The following is an 18,473-nucleotide window of genomic DNA, read 5'->3' on the forward strand; positions in this document are numbered from 1 at the left end:
GTTAGCATTTACTGCTGGCTTACATTTAGCAGGACTTTAACCAACATATGGTAATCCTATTTCACGCCAGAGAACGATGAGCAGTCTCTTCGTTAAGAGTCTGATCAGCATTCAGTGTTATGTTAGCATGCAGGCTCTGTCCCTCAGAGCCGCCTCACTCCTCTCTCCCCCTCTCTGCTAGAAACAGGCCCTTGTGCTCCCAGCAGTCTCCTCCTGTTTTATTTACATCTTAAGCATTTAAGCTGATGCTTCATCCAGAGCAGTTTAGCGAGAGTAAGCAGTAGGAGGTCAGTGTCTGATTCAAGGACACTATTTACAGGACATATGGTTGCTTCAGGATTGAACCCATAACTTGTCATTTATAGAACAGTCCCTTTAATGTTCGGCCACCTGGCTGCTTTATTTGTGGCTGGGTAATATTGTGTAGAAGCGCTTTTATAAAAAATGTGATGAAAGTACTCTTAAGTCGAGTTGGTGTAAGTTACAGCAGATGCCATGCAGCTGGAAGCTGAGGGTGAAATCTCTTTTGAAGTAGTCTATTTTGGGGGATGATTTTGAGGACTAATCTCACAGCATGCCGAAAATATTTTGACCACAACCATGAAAATGGATGGAGCAGTTAAAAGGAGAGCAGGCCAGCATGGTAGCTCATCTTTGCTGTCTCTACCTTATTTATAGTCCAGAAAAGCAAAATAAAGCATGAGTTTAGCAGCAAAAAATTACAAACAAGCTTGAAAATAAAATTAAACTGAAAAAAATAAGCATACTAATTAAAGTATGACAAATTTAAAGACTGCAGATGTATCCTAAAACACAGTAACAAAGCACAACCCAGGAAACCAGTTGTTTATTGGAAGACAATCTTGGGAGCAAAAATCCAGCTGATCACACTTATGCAATTTAATATATGACATCATATACATCTCAGTACGTTAATAATTTCAGCCTTTAAGGCCTCCTGCATTTCCACTATTGGTACTTTTGTGCATTCCTGATTCAATCCTCCTCTCTCGTTCATGTTCCAACCCTTTGTCCAAAAAAGTGCTTCCTATGTTTGACTAGGTTTTCAGTAGTTATGGCACACAGCAGTTAACCAAATAAATTAACTTAGCGCAAAGAAACTTTGTACCCAACTGCTTACAGTACTTCATGCTACGAGATATATTGCATCTGATGCTACAGAATGCTTGGTGGAAAAATAGCAATAAAAGTCAGAATCCATAAAACATAGAAGTGAGATTTAGCCCAGAGTCCTTGTTGGGGTGATTTGAAAAAAAAAGTACACCAAGTAATATTTTTAGCATATTTTTCTTCAAATTATAAATATTTACAAGGATTTGAATTTTCTGAAAAACATAAGAATCACTTTTCAGGCATTTTTGCTAAACTGTGTAAAATTTTCTCCTGTCACGAGTAGCCATTCCTTAATTTCTAAGTACCATAGACCAGCGGTCCCCAACCCCCGAGCCATGCACTGGTACCGGTCCGTGAGTCGTTTGGTACCGGGCCGCGAGTGTTGAGGTTCAGGTGTGCAATTTATGGTTTACCGGGGGTTTTTTTCTTCGTTTTATCGTTCATATTTATTGTTTTTATCGTTACCTCAGTTCCCCTGTGTCTTTTCCCGTGTGTTATGAACACATTTTAGTTATTTAGGGCCGGTCCGTGGCACAAAATGAATGAAATATTGCAGAAAGACTGATGGAAGATGGAAACTTTTTTTCCCCTTCACATAAGAAAGAACACGCTTTTGGTCGATTAAATGTCTACTAAAACTTAAACACTGTAAAGAAGTGGCACACAGGAATTATGGCAACATCACATTGAAAGTTTGTAAAATTCATATAGAGAAATGGTCCTCATGCTAAACTTTCACCACGTTGAATGTCCATGTTTTTAAAAAAAAACTAACAAAAACAAAAAAACATCAATTGTTTCCAAACCACCTCATCACTCGTCTCCTTAAAGCCATCTATTTTTGAGTCTTATTTCAAAAGCTAAGGAGCCCCCGCATCATTGATTGTCCACTGGCCAAGGTAACGTCAGGTGACAGCTCTTGGAAATAGCCTTTGTAATTGGTCCCAATGAAACTGGCCAGGCGATCACTGCTTCATAGTGTTCTTGATGGTCCACCTCTGCCCCGAGCAGGGCTGCAGGACCAGCAGGTGGCCGGAGTAAACATTAGCCGGCACCACCTCCAGACAGCGTCCAGTAGCCCGATTTATGATCGATTCGTTCTGCAAGGCAGAAGGAGATACAATACTTTGGTTTTAACAGATTTCACAGATGGTCTGTGAACAATGCGTGATGGTGACAGAACAGTATGTAACCAGACCGGGCCTTATGTGAACTGTTGCAACCTCTTTCTTAAACAAATGGCACTAACTTTTTACCTTACATCTATATAAAATAAGTAAGGTCTCCCTATTTCCCTAAGACTTCTACGTCTGCAGGACTCTTCACTGCTTGTCCTGCTGTGTGACAAAGAATCGATGTGGCAGAAGGTCTGCAGCATCACTGTTCAAGCTCTCCTCTTCCCGTGCTACAGGCTGTAACTCTTTAGTTTTTAAAGGTTACCCAAACAGAACTAAAAGACCAACAGAAAATTGACTTACAAAAGGTTTTTCACATTAAAAGAAAAAGAGAATCAATGCCAAAGTAAAAGGTATATTGAGTCGCTTGTTACCCTTTAAGCAGTCTGGGTTTAGTTGTCTTAAGAGGACCCCTTATTTTCTAGCATAAATATAATTTTACAACAGTTATTGTTCATATTAATCATAGCCAAAGTCTCAATTTATGTGCAAATAATCCCCGTTAACCAGACTGCTTTGATTTCAGTAATAGCAGAGATGATATCCTAATATAGTCATCACAAACAGACAGATCTATCTGTGAAGTCCTACTGGCCCCGGTGTTAAAACCTTCTGTTTGTGAGGGTTTTAACACAAAGAAAGGTGGCTTCAACGGAGGTATTCGGAATATAAAGGCGGTTCTGTCAGATAAAGCATGAACTACGGGGCTGCAGCAATGCTGAGTATGAGAGAAATGAAGATTCATGCAAAGCTACTCTCATATTAGAGTCCAAGAGAAAAAAGAATGGACCCAGACATGAGCTCAATAGGTCCCTTTTAAAATCTGACATATAGATACTTTTCCTCTCAACTCTATGCCAGTAAATTTTAGTTTCTCTTATAAACACTCAGTTATATCATTGAAAAAGAGATTTCTTTACACTTCTGACCTGAGAGAAATGCCATGTCTTCTGTTTCACGTTGGTCACCTTTTCACAATTGAGGAGCTGAGGAAAGTTGCTCATCTGATCGTACACCACACAACGAGTGTCCTCACCAGTGCTGCCTAGGGGTCCCAGAAACAGCTGACCTTCTTTAGTGTAGCGTCCTAACTAAGAGGAAAACAGATACGTCACACATACAGTAAACGGAAAGTTACTGAACTGGCTGAGTGAATACTCTTCTCTTTATTAGCTAACGATGAAATAAGTATGTGATGATGTACAAGTTGAAGGTAACCTGGCAGGAATTTTCCTTGATTATGCAAGCTGTTGGGTTTTTTTTTTTGCTGCTTTGAACAAGAGGATGGTGTTGTTCCCAATACTGCTGAGAGGCAAAACATGTCTTTGTTCTTCACTGAGTGCTAAACACAAAGATTTTCCTGTACATCACTGCTAATCACAGTGTTGTTTCAGCAGAGTTCTAACCCACATATAGCCCTAACATTTTATATACACCAAATTCTGCAGTTTTCTCAACTTGACAGAAAGAAAAAGCAGAAGTGAGTCAGATTCTTCCCGCTCTGTTTTCTAACCTTTGTGTCTTTCACTTCAGCTTTTTCGTTCAGATTAATAGTAATTTCCACTTTAGCAGTGCAGATAAAACAGTTCCTTTGGTTGCATCTAGCTCTGAGGCTTTGAGTGTGCTGACGATAAAGACTGATTGGGAAATTGTTTATATCGCATTCTGTTCCTAACAAAGCATGAATAGTGGTTGCAATGCCTTGCAAAAGATATAAAGATAAAGCTTTCCATCAACCACCCAGTCAGCCCAGTTTGGGTCTTTTTGCAGAGTAACTGCATCCTGTTTGCAGTACATCATACAAAAGTTAGGTGATTTAACAGCGTTTGGACTCAAAATCTTAAAAAATCCCACTTGTGGTCCCTAGATGTCACTGCTTCTTCTTAAGAACAGAGTATTTATTAAAATGTTTTTCTAGTATCTTTGACCACTACAAGTTACATTCATCTTTTCACAGATATTCATATCGCACTTTATTTTATGCACTTATGTGCTTTATCTGTTTTGCATACACACCTACAGCCAGTCACCATTTAACCTAACGTGCATGTCATCGGACTGTGGGAGGAAGCCGGACTACCTGGAGAGAACCCACGCTAAGACACCATGGGGTCGCTTTTATCTCCGTGGAAGTGCAAGTGTGAAAAACTGGTGGTCTAATAAAAACTGAAGACTTTTTGTTCCATCAAAAGGATAACTTTAAAAAATGCAACTGAAGCATGTCTTGTGAAGAAAGTGTGATGCGGCTGTTAGATTTGTATTGTTGATTGTCATTTATGCTTAGAAATATTTACTTATATATGCTTAGAGTTTTGTAATTAATTGTAGATTGGTAGAGGTTTTGATCCTTGATAGTCTGCAAACTGTGTGTGTATTAGACAGCACTTTGGGAGCATGAGAGGTCATACCGTGTTTTATTGTTTTATGGTAGGATTAACGTAGTTGCGTCTGTTCTAGTCTAGTCTTTGTTTAGATGAACTGCAGGACTTCCTCACCGTGTTATCTAGGATGAACCATCTAGGGTGAGGGGGAGGCTACCCTCTTCCTGACCAAGGATGTTTGACCCTTTGATCAGCAGTCCACACACACACACACACACACACACACACACACACACACACACACACACACACACACACACACACACGCACGCAGTAAGGATGGGCGGACATGTCTCAGCCTCCACCACTCTCAGCACTGGAGCCCCCCAGGGGTGTGTTCTGAGCCCCCTGCTGTACTCTTTGTACACATATGACTGTGTGGCCACTACCAGCTCCACCACCATCATCAAGTTTGCTGACGACACCGTCGTGGTGGGCCTGATCTCTGATAACAACGAGACGGCCTACCTGAAGGAGATTAGGAATCTGGAGAACTGGTGCCAGAGGAACAACCTCCTTCTAAACGTCAGTAAGACAAAGGAGCTGATAGTGGACTTCAGCACTAAGCAGGAGAGGAACTACCAGACCCCCGTCATCAACGAGTGCCCAGTGGAGAGAGTGGACAGCTTCAAATACCTCGGAGTTCACATCACGCAGGAACTGTCATGGTCCTGTCACATCAACACCGTGGTGAAAAAGGCCCGTCAGCGTCTCTACCACCTCAGACGCTTGAGAGACTTCCAACTGCCCTCCAAAGTGCTCAGGAACTTTTACTCGTGCACCATAGAGAGCATCCTGGCGGGAAACATCTTAACCTGGTTCGGGAACAGCACCATGCAGGACAGACGAGCTCTACAGAGGGTTGTGCGGTCAGCTGAGCGCACCATCCGCTCCGAGCTCCCTGACCTGCACTCAATCTACAGCAGGCGGTGCTGGACCAAGGCCAGGAAGATCGTGAAGGACCTCAGCCATCCCAACAACAGACTGTTCTCTCTGTTGAGGTCAGGAAAGCGATTCCGCTCCCTGAAGACCAACACAGAGAGACTGAGGAGGAGCTTCTTCCCGCAGGCGATACGGTCTCTCAATCACACCACCACACAGTACTGACCCACACATACAGTTCTTACACACACACTGGACTTTCTGGACTTTGTTTTTGCACAACACTGGTCACTATATTCTTCATTTCCGGTTAATACTTGTACAGCTGCTGTTATTGTGTATATATTTATTTATATTTAGATTTCTTCATACATTCTTATATAGTTCTATACTGTGTATTGGTGTATTTTGTTGTACAGTTATTTTATTTTCAACTTTAATTTATATATTTTATCTTATTCTTCCCAGTTAAATTTACCCTTCATTCTAATTTGTGTTGTACAGTTATTTCATTTTTAACCTTAATTTATATTTTATTCCTTCCTAGTTAAATTTACCCCTTTTTAATTTTTCATATTTATTTCCTACCTTATTCATAGCCTTTCCTTTTTTGTTTTCTTTAGGTCACGAGCAGTTGTCCAAGCATTTCACTACATATCGTACTGTGTATGACTGTGTATGTGACAAATAAAATTTGAATTTGAATTTATTACTCTTTGTGTGTATGTAGACGTCATATGTTAACGAACTTATGCATATTCATGTAACCTCAATAAAAGGACAGTGGTACGGGAGGACGGACGAGAGCAACTGGGGCCAAGCGAAGGAACGGCGATTGTCCGGTTCTCTCCCGTGCACGAGTAACATGAAGCTTGCCTACTTCGTGTCTTGCTTTGCAGTGTAATTATATTGCCTTTAACGTTCCAGCGGATGGGTTCAAGCTACAAACCTATCAGCGGCACTCATTTTTCCAGAATTGAATTGAAATTTTAGCTCCTTTAGCATTTTACCACTGAAGCCTTGACTTTCTGCCTAAAGCACCTGTTTACCACTGTGAGCTAAAAAGAGAGGCCCTTAGGGCTGAAGGGATGAAGAGCTGACACTGGCTGACTCAGGGCTTCAACACAAAAAGTGCAAGACACAATTTTATTCTGACAGCAGAACTCGCTCCTTGGAGGATTTCAGCTGAGCCTGTGATTGAGACACAGCTGCAAATCACATCACCGGAGAAGCTCACTGTATGTTTTCATGAGAAAGCAAAGCAACTGGAAAAAGATGGAGTATACTCTTTAGTATGGTGGTGAGGAAGAGTGTTGTACCTGAGGACCCCACCCATGGCATGGGTGCAGGGTGGCTGTGTGGTTCTCCTTCACACCCTGATCCATACACAGGTGGCTTGCTTTAGAATTGCGGACCTTAAATACACAAAAAAAAAGAGTCAGACTTAATTCATAAAATATGAATATTCCCCAAAATAATTACCGATTAAAAATGTATAAAGGCTAAAAACAAGGATGTGTCAGTGTGGATCAGACAAAGTTCTAAATCTCATTTATTTTCTATTAACAGCTGAGAAGATGTGGATGTACATGCTGTCTGAGTCCCTGCTTTCTTGTTATATTTTGGTCTGTGGAGGAGATACAAGTTTCTTAGGACTTTGTGTAAGTATCATTTATTTAATTTCAGTGGTTTAATTTGTACATCAGATCTTACATCTACAAACTTACTTTTTCCTGTGTCTTTGTCCTTCATGGCTCACCTCACCGTAGAACAGCGTATCGTTGTACCTCTTCATCTCTGGGTAAACGTTGTCTAGGTACCAGTGAAAGCTCTTACATTGCAGACTCTTCCTCAGTGCAACCCTCTGTGATATGTCTCCGTAATCAATACCGTGGTTCTGCAAGAGCAAAGGAAGTTATTATGCCTAAAGTCTCTACATAAATTGTGGAACCAAAAGAAAAACTGTTTGGCTCTGAACATGGACATCTGATAGTCACAAACAGACAAGCATGACTGACAGCATCCTCTCTAAGAGAGGTCTTGGTGCAGAAAAATGCCGTTCTCACCTCCATGGGGATGTTCCAGGCCAGGTAGACATTGGACTTGTACTCATCCATCCAGACCTCTGCCACACGCAGGGCATTAAGGCGTGTGTGGAAAGCTATGTTACTGTGGTAAGGTTTCTTCATTCGTGCAATATGAGCCACTCTGGAGCAAGGCAGCACCTCCATACTGCCTCCACACAGCCACACCTGTGGGTAGTAGGAGTATGAATTAAAGCTCACAATAATATACTGCTGGCTGCTGGGCAGCAGGAAATATAAATAGGCAGATGCACAGTCGCCGCGATGTCCTGATTTATAAAGTCAATTACAGCTAACAGCTGGAGCATAGAGCACCTGGAAGGACGTGTTTTCTTTGTGCTGGAACTAATGAAAGCTAAATCTGTACATTTAGAAGTCCTTCTCGGTTTTTCTTCTTGTTTTCTGTTATATAAAAAATATCTAATTGTTGCTTTTATTCATTTTTTTCTAGCCAACCTTAAGGGGCATCAAGAGGAGCTGAGGTTTTCGGCACTTCAGCACTGGGTTAACTTTTAAGCTCCAACTGTGAGTATACATACATAAATGCATGTTTTTTTACTTATATTGTTTGCTGTGACAACGTATCATCCAGAGCACTCTCCCAGTCAGCGAATACACCATGATGATTCCAGGCATGTCATTAAAGATCAACAAGAAGAGACGGTCAGAAGCACAAGTCATGCTTGAAGATGTGGCCAAAACATCTTCTACAGTTCACCATGCTATTTCCCAGCTTTGATGTAGGACAGCGGGCCAGAACAATAAGACATGAATGCTAGCATAGCCCCAAGAGCTACACAACAACAGAATAAAAAAAGAAGCATAAAAGCAAGCAGTTTACACAATCATAAAAGCATAAGACAACAAGTGAGTTTTGAGTTGGGACTTAAAGAGAGAGATGGAAGAGATATTTCTTAAATCAGGAGGTAGGGAATTCCAGAGTCGTGGAGCAGAGCAGCTGAAAGCCCTGCTCCCCATGGTGGCAAGACGGGGGGAAGGGACGGAGAGAGAAAGGGAAGAAGAAGATCTAAGACATCGAGATGGGGCAGTGATCTGAACCAGATCAGAGAGATATGGAGGAGAGAGATGATGAATAGCCTTAAATGTGTACAAGAGTATTTCTTCTTCCTGACCAAGATTCGTTCCTTTTGTTGCTTCTCATTAACAGAGGTCAAAGAAAGTATAATGATAAAGTGGAGAACTACTGGACATCATTCATTTTTGGTGCTAAAGGTTTAAGAATTAACTGCAGCAGAAGAGCTTCACCTGCTTGTGAAGTGGTTTAGAAAAGAAACCTCAGAGCATGAAGGTTGAATCAATTATCTCCTCATACAAACCACCCAGCAGCTGAGCTGAAAATGATATCAGAATGGCTAGAACAATGTTATGGTGCATCTAGAGCTACTGAAACAGCTCTTAATGCAAAACTTTAAAAAAGAGCTTTTTGACCTAGCAGACTTGCTATTGAAGAAATAGGAAGCTGAACAAGATAACTTCCTCCCAGGATCCTCTCTGGAAACAGCCAGTGGTACTCATCCCTTTTTCCAAAAGCTTCTACACAACCTCAGGAAAAATGGACATGCCCAAATAAGGGCATCATGTAGCTACAATCTCTAAGTTGATCAGTGGTGGAATCCAATGACCTAGCTGTAATCCTTACTTCATTCACAATGATAGCCATCAAAATCAGCAGGTCAAGACTGAGGTATCCTCTGCAGGTTTGGAGAACAAATGTGCAAAGCCAGCAACTGACCAATTAGGAACTATCCCAGCCACAGAAAAACACAGCCCTTAAACAAACACAGAGGCTTCAGAGGAAAACCCCTTGAAGAACAGATGAGAACAGGACATGGTGCTGTGAATTCATTCATGCAGGACTGTGAGTGAGATCAAACCACTGGACCCTGAATTGACCTCTCACTGTTAGGTAGAATTGTTGTGCACATCCACAAGCTTCAAAAGGAGATTAACTGCTCTCATAATGAATAATTTACCCAGAAAGTGGATCTCGGCAGGGTACTCACAGAAGAACTGAGCATCAAAATGGAAAAGAAAGAAGATTTAAGACACGTTAGGCATGGTTGTTGTTGACAGAAGGACTGGTCTGAGTATTTTGGAAACTCCTGATCTACTAGGATATTTCTGTATTACCATCTCTAGGGTTATCCCAAGGGATGGTCCAAAAAAGAGGAAATATCCAATGAGAGACAGTTCTCTGGGTGAAAATATCTTGTTGATACCAGACCCGACCAGAGACTGCTTTGAGCTGACAAGAAGGCAACAGTAAAACAGATAACTTCTTCTTAAAAACCACTTTTGCATTACTTTGAACCGTGAACCTTGAAGAATTTGGGCTAGAGCAGCAGAGGACCATATCAGGTGCTACTCTTGTGAGCTAACAGGAAAGTCTCCACAGTCAGGGGATCTCAATCAGATAGATCACGAGATTCCCATCGTGAATGCACAGCTGACAAATCTGCATCAACTGCATGAGGCCATCATGCCACGATCAATCTTTGAGGAATGTTTCCAGTACTTTGTTGAATCTATGCCATGAAGAATTAAAACAGCTCTGAAGGCAAAAGAGTGTCCAACCTAATACTGACAAGGTGTATCTAATAAAGTATCTGCTGAGTGTGTCCAACCCACGAGCCTTCTGCTGTGAACATAATGAAGACATGGATATCCAAGCTATCTGAACCCACGTCAAAGTGATGTGAGCGTAACAGAAACTTCAAACTGACAGGTCGCCAAACAATTGCACAGATGCAACCTATTTCACTCCTGACAAACATTCCTACTGGATAAAAAGTAGGTCCGTCAGTCTTTCTTCACACTGGGAACAATATGAAACATGTTCCATCCACAGATAAGGAGCACTACAAACAGAAAATGGGCACATAGGTTTTAAAGATAACCTATGTGTTTCTGTTACCCAAGGACACGGGTGCTAACCAACAGAGGGTATGCCAAAAAAAAACATTTTACTGCTCTCTGCCACACTCTAAGATAAATAAGCAGTACTATGATTTCATGTAAAAGATGTTGGACAACAACCATGCAAAATTGCCCCATAGAGGTGCTGATATCTACCGCTTAACATTCATTATCCCAAGAATCCTGTTAAAACCCAAACAGTCATTGATTCAAGTGCTTGTTATGAAAGAGTTTCTCTGAATGAGGGCCTTCTCCCTGGACACATCCAAACAATCCTCTTGTAAGGGTTGTAGTGAAATGTAGAAATGTTGTTGTCGCAGGGCAACTCTGGATATGTGTCCCACTGCTTTGTAGTAAAAGAGGAACAGAAAGAAATGTGGTTCTTGAGATGTGACATTGTGGGCTAGATTCATGTCTTTGCTAATACTTCATCTCCAGCAGTTGTAATATATTTATAGGTGCGTTGAAGCTGAATTTTAGCTGTTTTATTGCATCTGTACACGTTTACTTATCTAGACTTAATTTTGGGGGGAATCTTGATATTTTTGATGACAAGATATAAGAACTTTCCATTTCAGATTCAAGTTATGACCAAGTCAACTCAAAGACAAGGCAACCGTTTTTGTCTTTCTAAAAATATTTGATTGTTTAGCTTGCTGGATAAAAGCCAACACACTCGGGTTGTGAAAATGTTTGACGTTATTTTTTCAGGAAAAATCTAATAACCTTGCAGAAAAACAAAAGACTCTCCAATCTCTCAAAATGTACAGAAACAAACTCCAACCTTCCTGCTCTGCTCTACGTGACCTATTTATCTCCATTGCCCTGCTGTGAGCTGCTCACACAGGACTGGTCCTCCAGGACTCTTAATGGGGCCTCATCAGTGGTGCCACGCTACGGTGGCCACTGCTCCACTTAAAACCTACAGGGGTAAAGAGGGAGCAGGAACAAGAGGAAACTGGGTGACACACAAACCCTGATGCCTAGTTCGATGTTCTCCCCTCCGTAGACGTCCATGCCTGAGTCGAGTAGACCGAGTTCTCCAAAGTAGTCCCGATTGGCCACAAAGGAGCATCCAATCATGGCAGGCGTCCTGCAGCCAGGAAAACACACTATCATGTGACACTGAGCGTTTGCAAACACCAGAATGTGTTTTTTTGTGGCTTTATCTGATGTTTATTTTGGAGTACTTTTCTACAACCCAAATCTCCACTATGCAAAGTTTCACACTTTATATTTCAGCCTATTATGTGGAGGGTAAATCTAAACATTTTTGTGCATACTCATGCAATTTATTCTTATTTTTAATTAAAGAATGGAAGGAAATCCAATTTAACACAAATATATGGGTGATAATCAGATAATTAAAATCCTATTTTCACCACTCTCTAATTTAGGCTGTAATTTTTTTATTGCTTTAATGAAGTCTGGTTTCCCATCAGGAGCTTTTTTTCTTGTTTTCCCCTAATCTTCCCCAAAACTAAAAAAAGAACTTGGTGGCAGTTTTATTGAAAATCTTAAAGAAGTGGAAAAAAATACATCTCAGAAGTGTGAGATCTGTGTTCACGTTTAAATGGGAGAAGCTGGCATACCTTATTGGTGCAGACATGTCTCCCTCCTCCCACCACTCTTTGGGTGGATTAATGTACATGCACCACAGTTCCCAGTTGTAGCCATGGCCAGAGTTCTCATAGCGCTCCACCTCAAAGGTATCGTGCTTGATGTTGTCGATTGACGGCAAGATAATCCTCTTGTGGTTTTCTTTTATTCTAGCTAGAACTGGTTCTGACCTGAAAAAAGTGCAAACACACACACACTCACACATTTAGTTGACTTTACTTTGTGCAGAAACAAAGTTTATAACATCTTTTAAGAGCACCACTTTTTTCATCCACTTCAGTCAAATAGAAAGTTCCTTGTGTCGTCCCAGTTTTATCACTAATTCTGTTTGATTCAGCCGAGTTGAGCTCTGCAGGGGGCAGTGAGAGAACTGCACGGTATACCTTAAGTTATGCACTGAGCTCGAAAATGAGATCCACAAAAAGACATCAACAGGATGTGGCAGTTGTCTTAGCGGGGTTAATAAGGTCCCTCATTGCATGCTAATTTCTTGACAGTATTTAGCCTTTGATTCAGTTCACCACCAAGCGCTCAGCTTTTTTGAATTAGTACAAAACCTTCATTTTTTATGGTTACTAAAAATTTACTTTTACGACAAGTTCTCCAAGAGGGGTCCTGTTTTGGTGTGTGTTTTATGTGTGCTTGTGATGTTTTTTTTTAAATAAAATCCGTTCAACCTGATCCCACAGCCTCAAGTGTCTCATTTTAAAACTTCTCAGGCGTGAAATAGCTTGGCTCTTCCTTTTATGCAGCTTCAGCTATCCTTTGTCTTCTCTTTCCATGGTTTCTTTGCACTTTGTAGCACTCTTTTAACACTGATACCCAAAGCTCTATTATTGTCATTGTTGTTATCATGAATAAGTTATTCCAATGTTCATACATTTGGCAAAGATATGTTTTTTTCCAGATTTAATTTTGAGTACATGTCATTTTTGTTTTTGAATGCTGTGTTTCACTTTAATTTACACTAAAATAAGCCTTTTTCCAAATACCAAAAATTCACTCCTGACTGTTAATAACACCGTGCTTCCCGCTAGATGATAGGACCCACTCACCATGATGGGGTGAACTCCACATGGGCATCAAAAAATCCTGTCACCTCAGCAGTGGCTACCTTCCAACCCTCGATCCTGGCCCTGATCAATCCCTCTCTCTTTTGGTTCCTTACAATCTTCACCAGGCCGGGATAGCGTTTGTTCACATACTCCTCCAGTGGACCTTTCAGTTGCTCTACAGTTCAGAAAATGAAGATAACACATCAAACAAAACAAGTCAGAAATGCTTATAAAGACTGATCTTTAGTTGATCTTTGAATCTGCCGTTTAGCTTATAATCTGCACATCTATCCTTGAACAGTCTGCCAGCTGGAGTTTTCCAGTATTTGATCTGATGTCAGGACTAATAAAGCCTGAAAAGAATATATCACCATTGCAGCTAAGTTGGCGAGTTTAAGAAGAATCCCTACATGCTAAAGAAAGTGCTTGTATTTTTTTCTTAGCTTCTCTAACATCAGATCCATTGCAGCCCTCTTTACTGAAGAAAGGAGGAAAAAAAGAAAAATGCTGTTCCAGAGTCCCCTCTGGCAGCAACAATCAAAGCCTGACACATTATGCCTAGCTTGCATAATTATTTTCATGCAATCACAATAATTGGAATTCATGTCGATAAATATGAAAGGACAGCAGAGTGAGCTTAAGCAACCATTCCCAGTATGACAACTCTTTTGTCTCACTTCTCTCACTGGCAGCCTGCACTCCTTTATAAACCGCACATCAAGCCTTAGTATTGGTTGTGTGAAACAACATGATAAGAACACAAAGGGCAACCCACTAAGCACTAAATGGTAAATGGCCTGCATTTGTATAGCGCTTTTCTAGTCCCTAAGGACCCCAAAGCGCTTCACACTACATTCAGTCATTCACCCATTCACACACACATTCACACACTGTGAATGTGTGTGTGAATGCCCCAGGGCAGCTGCAAGCTACATTGTAGCCACAGCTGCCCTGGGGCGCACTGACAGAGGCGAGGCTGCCGGACACTGGCGCCACCGGGCCCTCTGACCACCACCAGTAGGCAAACACGGGGTTAGTATCTTGCCCAAGGATATTTGGCATGCAGCCAGGAGGCAGCCTGGGATCGAACCACCGACCTTCTGATTAGTGGCTGACCTGCTCTGCCACCTAAGCTACAGCCACCCCACTAAGCAGTGTTTTTGATTTTTATTTTAGGCTGTCCAGAGACAAAGAACTAAAAAATATTTAATATACAGTGGGGCAAAAAAGTATTTAGTCAGCCACTGATTGTGCAAGTTCCCCCACCTAAAATGATGACAGAGGTCAGTAATTTGCACCAGAGGTACACTTCAACTGTGAGAGACAGAATGTGAAAAAAAAATCCATGAATCCACATGGTAGGATTTGTAAAGAATTTATTCGTAAATCAGGGTGGAAAATAAGTATTTGGTCAATAACAAAAATACAACTCAATACTTTGTAACATAACCTTTGTTGGCAATAACAGAGGTCAAACGTTTACTATAGGTCTTTACCAGGTTTGCACACACAGTAGCTGGTATTTTGGCCCATTCCTCCATGCAGATCTTCTCGAGAGCAGTGATGTTTTGGGGCTGTCGCCGAGCAACACGGACTTTCAACTCCCGCCACAGATTTTCTATGGGGTTGAGGTCTGGAGACTGGCTAGGCCACTCCAGGACTTTCAAATGCTTCTTACGGAGCCACTCCTTTGTTGCCCGGGTGGTGTGTTTTGGATCATTGTCGTGTTGGAAGACCCAGCCTCGTTTCATCTTCAAAGTTCTCACTGATGGAAGGAGGTTTTGGCTCAAAATCTCACGATACATGGCCCCATTCATTCTGTCCTTAACACGGATCAGTCGTCCTGTCCCCTTGGCAGAAAAACAGCCCCATAGCATGATGTTTCCACCCCCATGCTTCACAGTAGGTATGGTGTTCTTGGGATGCAACTCAGTATTCTTCTTCCTCCAAACACGACGAGTTGAGTTTATACCAAAAAGTTCTACTTTGGTTTCATCTGACCACATGACATTCTCCCAATCCTCTGCTGTATCATCCATGTGCTCTCTGGCAAACTTCAGACGGGCCTGGACATGCACTGGCTTCAGCAGCGGAACACGTCTGGCACTGCGGGATTTGATTCCCTGCCGTTGTAGTGTGTTACTGATGGTGACCTTTGTTACTGTGGTCCCAGCTCTCTGCAGGTCATTCACCAGGTCCCCCCGTGTGGTTCTGGGATCTTTGCTCACCGTTCTCATGATCATTTTGACCCCACGGGATGAGATCTTGCGTGGAGCCCCAGATCGAGGGAGATTATCAGTGGTCTTGTATATCTTCCATTTTCTGATGATTGCTCCCACAGTTGATTTTTGCACACCAAGCTGCTTGCCTGTTGTAGATTCACTCTTCCCAGTCTGGCGCAGGTCTACAATACTTTTCCTGGTGTCCTTCGAAAGCTCTTTGGTCTTGGCCATGGCGGAGTTTGGAGTCTGACTGTTTGAGGCTGTGGACAGGTGTCTTTTATACAGATGATGAGTTCAAACAGGTGCCATTCATACAGGTAACGAGTGGGGGACAGAAAAGCTTCTTACAGAAGACGTTACAGGTCTGTGAGAGCCAGAGATTTTCCTTGTTTGAGGTGACCAAATACTTATTTTCCACCCTAATTTACGAATAAATTCTTTACAAATCCAACCATGTGAATTCATGGATTTTTTTTTCACATTCTGTCTCTCACAGTTGAAGTGTACCTCTGGTGCAAATTACTGACCTCTGTCATCATTTTAGGTGGAGGAACTTGCACAATCGGTGGTTGACTAAATACTTTTTTGCCCCACTGTACCTATGAAAATATACTCACTGTATATATATATATAATCAAAGCATTTCTTTAGCAAAGTGCACATACTAGCCCTTTTTAAGTTCATTGACATATGTGCACTCAAACAGGCCCAATGAGATTGAGGGTTATACCCCAATTATTTGTGTTAGGTTTGTAAGCTTTTCCAAATGAATACAGAAAATCAGCAAAACCACCATAAAGAAAGCTTATTTAAATAAAGCTGATATTGGGAGAACAAAGCCCAAGGGGTGGAAAATGAGTAAAAAACCTGTGAAGCAGAGAATAACATGAGGGACTGTTGCAGAGCGCATGAGTGAAACAAGCTCACAGATGAGCTGACAAAGATTGGCAGAAATCACTTTAGAGCAGCCGGGTAATAAGGAACAGGTGAACATAGAGTGGAGCAGATAATTACGAGCAAAAACCCAAACAAATACTTTCAGACAATCCTAAAGCTCTTATTTAGTTGCATAGAGCCATGTGTGAACATTTTGTCTTTACATTTTGCTTCCAAGGAACCGAACTGTCTTTTAATTCTGTAATTTATTTCACGTTCTTCAGGCTTTCTGAAGGTCCTTCAAATTTTTCTTTGGACATCATTTTATTATAATTTTCAGTGCAGTCCTTTATTTGTTTGTTCCTATGAATCATTCACACATAATAAAGGCACCTAACTCAAGGGACAAATTCGTTACTGGCACATTACCAGCAGCTTGTCACAAATACACAATTTGTTTCCTGCACAAAAAATGACAACGATAACACACCAGCAAGGTGATTACCAAAGAGCTATTAGCCAAAAACTTGACATATGTCAAGAAACTAAACAAGTAGAGGACAAAAGAACTGGCAGCTTAAATAAAAACATCTACAGCAGACGAACAGAATTTGAAAGTTGTGTCCTTAAGAAATAACACAAAACTGACACACAACCTGAGCGATGCATCTGGCATCTTATGTTTGCAAGTTTCAGTAAACTGCTGCATCTATTTCCCATTTTCCTAGCAAAATACAAAGACATGATGGCTTATTAGCTCATCCTATCCTAAATAACCACTAATGTATGCCAACTATTGTCACTGCTACACTATCAAAAGCTGAAAACAAACATAAAAAACATACAAATTCATCACCACAACAACACAGTTGATAAATAAAGAAATACAGAAGCACACATGCAAATAGAGAGATGACATAAAAGTTCTCACTCAGCTCCCTGCGGTGCTGTTTTAAGCTCCAACTCACTCTAAACAACACCAACGGGGGTCTACTGCTTCCTGAGCATCAACGACCGCGCCACCTTTTTAAGATAAGATAAGATAAGATAAGATAAGATAAGATAAGATAAGATAAGATAAGATAAGATAAGATAAGATAAGATAAGATAAGATAAGATAAGATAAGATAAGATAAGATAAGATAACCTTTATTAGTCCCACACGTGGGAAATTTGTTTTGTCACAGCAGGAAGAGGACAGTGCAAAGGTTATTCACTAGTTTCAGTTTTATAATAATATAAAACTTAATTATATAATTATATTCAGGTTACATGACACTTATTGTATAAGATAATTATTTCTGGGATGCTGAATGACAATTTGATGTGTATTTTGTTGCTTTCAGTAGAAATCCTGCTGATGACTCAGTGGATTTTAGATGGAAATTCTGTGTTTCACTCACTATAAACCATCTTCTAATCAGAGGGCGAAAAAGCCACTCTTCTTATTTGGTATTAGCTGAAGAAAATATTTAATCTATACTGACCGTCATCGCTGTTGTCGTCCACCAGGATGACCTCCTTGAGCAAGTGTGTGATTGACAGCTGAGTGGACTGAGCGCAGGATCACCGACAGAGCCTCGTTGACGAAGATGAAGATGAGGGAGATTTGGGGAAGGTCTCTTGAGTAGCTGACCTTTCTACATCTGTAGAAAGACACGACACAACACCTGTAAACTACTTGCATTAAGTAATACGAGGTGCCAGTGGAGCACTAGAGTGATGGTTTGGGAAAAGTAGTCTACAAAGTTATACAATTAAAAAGACAATCATGATTTTGTATTGATGAGCCCATTTACCATGATTTCTAACATTTCTGATCAATTGAATGTTGTATTAAATAACAAGGAATATGCCTTTCTTTTTAAAAAATGAGGACATTTCTCAGTGAACCTTAATTTTTGAGTGCTCGCATATTTAATTTTGAATTTGTAAAAAAGACTAAACTACCTCCAAAGAGCTGCTGACGTCTTGTTCAATGGGGCTGAAAGGCAGAGCAAGTGCTGCTTCCTGTTCAACTATAATCACAAGGATTTATTTTCCACATTGGCCTTTTAACTGCATGTGCTGTTTCAGATAGAAACCCTATTTTAAACTTGTTTTGTTT

General features: G+C 40.9%; 1 pseudogene; it reads right to left on the reverse strand.

Annotated features, from left to right (window-relative positions):
- Window positions 1-832: 832 nt before the first annotated feature.
- Window positions 833-18,304, reverse strand: LOC146654895 (polypeptide N-acetylgalactosaminyltransferase 17-like; annotated as a pseudogene).
- Window positions 18,305-18,473: the final 169 nt, after the last annotated feature.

The sequence above is a fragment of the Rhamphochromis longiceps genome, linkage group LG14 (assembly GCF_057381845.1).
Source record: "Rhamphochromis longiceps isolate RC_006_pf linkage group LG14, R_longiceps_female_GT1.1, whole genome shotgun sequence".
Lineage (NCBI taxonomy): Eukaryota > Metazoa > Chordata > Actinopteri > Cichliformes > Cichlidae > Rhamphochromis > Rhamphochromis longiceps.